A 4,101-nucleotide genomic window follows, 5' to 3' on the forward strand; every position below is an offset into this window, starting at 1 on the left:
TAAATTCATCTGCAGATGAGAAGCTATTTTCTTGGAAACAGTTAATTCTGACAAGAGGGAACTTCTCACTGCAGCAGCAGGTATTCATAGTATAAGAGAAAGTAACTAGAATTCACAAAAGTATACCAGACACGAACAGGCTCTAAGCCTGTTATTTCGTAACGCTTAAAACCTAAATTAGCTACCATAAAGAAAGGAAATGCCAATGACTGGTCAAATTACTGAGCTATACTTCAAAAGTTCTACTCAGTATCATTAACGAAAGAGTACAAGTCAAGATTAACCAACATTTAAGAGAAGATCAATTTAGATTTAGTAAAGGAAAAGGCACCAGAGAACTTGTAGTGGCACTATGAATGAACTTAGAAACTAGAACTGAAATGAAAAAAAAAAAAAAAACCTATACCATATTCATTCACCTAGAGATGGTTTTGGTAGAGTAGACAGGAACATAGTACTTGGAAAACTGGGTACGACTGGGATGGACTGGAGAAATAAGAGGCAATGTTATGGTGACCAATTCTCACTCCATAGTTAATTTTTTGCATTAGATGTAATAAAAACAACGGAAAGCAACCTAGAGGGGATCAAAATCAATGCATAACAAATACATTGAATTTGATGAATTTGATTTATTTAATCCCACCACATTTTGAAAAAGACATGAATTATATGTAATAAGTTGGTCTGACGCTTTGGATAACCCCATACTGAGAATAGACACAAGAAAGACATAACGATGACACATGAATCGAGCGGACAAATAAGGACAAACCTTAAAGATAGGAAATGAAGTGCTGATACAATAGTAATTTATTAACAAACAACAATCTGAATATAGAAACAAGCAAGGGATTCATCGAGACATTTATTTGGAGCATTTAATCCTATGGCCGTGTAGGGTGTACTCCGGGAAGCAAAATCAGTAAAAGTTAGAAGTAATAGAGATGTGAATGTGGAAACGGCCACAAAAATATCCTGGAGTGTAAGAACATCGAATGAACAAACAATAAAAGAAATTAATGTGAAAATGACATTGTTTGAAATGATACAGAGACGCAAAACTACAGTGACTGGACACGTAATTAGACATCTTGGAAGATGAACTAATGGGGAAAAAAAATTATATGTGCGCAGTTTGGGTTGCACTGTAGATTTTTCGTGAAAATGTTACGACTAAATGATAACAAATGTTTCATGTTAATATGTAATTTAATTATCAAACTCTTTAATACAATGGCTGCGCGGGGTGGAATAATTGTTGCAGGGAAGGTGAATCACAAGTTTGGAACGACGCTGGCCAGTGTACGCCCGATGGGCCAGCGGCGTAATCGCTTTACGTTGTTCTTTCGTTTACTTTTCGGGGCTGCCGTAGTTCTCGCATCGCTCAGCACCAGACTTCAAAGGTTTTTAGCATTTCCTGCGGCGCTAGCTTTCCTCCGACTAACGTTTTCTCTAATTCCGAGCATATTTATGGGTCACATGAGACGACAGCTTTCATTTTTTGTAATTTTCAGCTGAATAACGATTTTCACATACATATCGGCGAATATTTTTATTGTCTCACATTGGGTTCTGGTAATGCTCCTCAAACTCTTCACCATGGTAGCCTAATCGATGTCCTAGATGAACGCGTTTCCACGCTACAGCAATTTATAACTTTGCTCAAAGCCAATTCGTAACAATGACGCACATTGCATGTACTGCTAAAATGATATCACAGAAAAAACAAAAACTGCGTGACGAACACGTACGAACATGATCAGCTGAACCATTGTTAAGGTCTGAACCATTGTCTCGTAGTTATTCGCGATTCTAATCTGACTGCGTATATTTTGTCGCACAAAGTTCAAGCGACGATCGAACAGATCAAGAGGCACGACCAGAGTAGTCATATTACAGAGTGTTATCAGAGGAGTGAACTGCGGCAACTGCAACCAACAGACACAGACGGAGGGGGACTGAGGATGGCTACATCAACAAGGCATTGCTTTTATTTCTGACGGTGACGAAACATCAGTATAAAGTACAACGTTCGGATGATGGTATTGAGGGAAGGACATAGTACATTTTGTAAATGCAGTGAGATGTACATAGTACGATATGGTGAAGTGATTGCTGAAACGTAGAAAAAGAACGGTAAATTAATATAAGGGAAAAGAAGACAGTATTGTGTGGAAAAATAGACAAAGAGAGCTTAGAAGCGGAAATTAAGTATCTTCTTGACTAATTAGATTGTGTATTTTGCGCCTTTACCGACGGAAATAGACACACTCTTGTTACGTTGCCAGTAGATTGTTCTGCGTCGTGTGAACTGTGTCTCATATTAAACGGTAGTCGCCGATCCGGTCGTTGGGGTAGATGGGGATGTCCGCCAGGAGGGAGACGCTGCCTCCGATGGCCGTGGGATTATTGGGTGATGGCGGTTGAAGGGGGGTGGGGGTGGAGGGTGGGGAGGGGATGGTTAGGAGAGGGGGTGACTGGCTCTGGAAGCGGAGGCAGCTCCGGCGAACTTAGGGCCGATAAGGGCCGAGGGTGCGCAGCGGTGTGTCGACTACCTGCGGGGCTTAGCACGAACCGGGCCCCAGTGTTTCGGAGGAGCAGACCAAGTCAAGGCATTGCAGTAAGACCAGGTGCACTGCAGCCGTAAATGTGTACCCAGTCCGGTAATGACGTCCAGTCGACTCTCGATAAGTCAAAGTTCGAGGGACCTTATAAAAGACGAGTCGGTTTAACGGAAATTACACTGATGATGGGGGAAGTGGATAATGTTTAAAAAAAGAACTATTATAATTTTAATAACATTTATTTTTCTTAAAAAGGGAAGCAGAAAATAAGTACTATAGCTCAGATAAACCGATTCTTGCGTTGCTTCTTGGTAGAACAACTTAAGTGTAAACGAAGAGCAGCATATTTTGTGTGTTCTACATAATTAATTTACTTATTAATCAGTCTTCGGATTACAATGCCACCATCGGACTGTAAGTAATTATTCTAGTGAAAGAAGTTACAGTATTCGTGAACAACACTGAGAAAGATGTTATTCATCAGGGCTGAGGTACGAACACCCAGTGTACGTCATCTTTGAAAGTGAAACGGTAATGCAGTTCGAACAGGCTGTAATATAATTATTGTCCTTCCTATTAGCTAATCTGGCTAACAGCCTTGCCGCAGTGGTAGCACCGGTTGCCGTCATATCACCAAAGTTAAGCGCTGTCGGGCTGGTCTAGCACTTGGATGGGTGACCATCTGGTCTGCCGAGCGCTGTTGGCAAGCAGGGTGCACTCAGCCCTTGTAAGGCAAACTGATTAGCTATTTGATTTAGAAATAGCGGCTCCGGTCTCGTAAACTGGCGCACAGCCGGGAGAGCAGTGTGCTAACCACATGCCCCTCCATATCCGCATCCAGAGACACCTGTGGGCTGAGGATGACACGGTGGCCGGTCGGTAACATTGGGCGTTCATGGCCTGTTCGGACGGAGTTAAGTATTAGCTACTTTCGACTGTTAATAAGTTGATATATTTAGCTTGAAAAAGTTTTTTTAATTTTATCTTAGAATTTTTTTATTTTCTTTGTTGGTTTGAAGATTTTATTTATCTCATTTATGTAGTGAAATTTTTTAAGAAAAGTTAATAGAAGAGTTAAACTTCTACTTTTATGTTTTCAAAACATATGTCCTTTTCAGACATTTATCAGAAGCTTCAATCTTCATATCACATCTGCCTAATAAACATGTAAAGGCACACATCGCTTTCATGTGTATGAGTAGCACAAATACAATCCGATAGTGCACCACATTTCAACCATTAGTACTACAGGTACAGAAAGCTGCCTTATCATGATATGGCTGCCTTCTCTATGTGTATTACTAATGGATGTAACTTAGTGAGCTGTGGGGATGTATTGTTGCTACACAGAGTATTGAAAGCGATGTGTGCCTTGGCATTTGTACCGGCTATTTAGCCAAATGTGGTGTGAACCTTGTCGCTTGTGACAAGTGCTTGAAAAAGACTAACAGCAGATTAGCTAATACGACGGATAGCAAATACATTACAGCCTATTTGGAAGATGTTTTCTCTCTTAAGACGTACTTAGGCCAGG

At 40.6% G+C, this 4,101-nt stretch overlaps 1 pseudogene; it reads left to right on the forward strand.

Moving 5' to 3' along the window:
- Positions 1-3,155: 3,155 nt before the first annotated feature.
- On the forward strand, positions 3,156-3,273 carry LOC126261453 (5S ribosomal RNA; annotated as a pseudogene).
- Positions 3,274-4,101: the final 828 nt, after the last annotated feature.

Source organism: Schistocerca nitens, chromosome 5, assembly GCF_023898315.1.
Source record: "Schistocerca nitens isolate TAMUIC-IGC-003100 chromosome 5, iqSchNite1.1, whole genome shotgun sequence".
NCBI lineage: Eukaryota > Metazoa > Arthropoda > Insecta > Orthoptera > Acrididae > Schistocerca > Schistocerca nitens.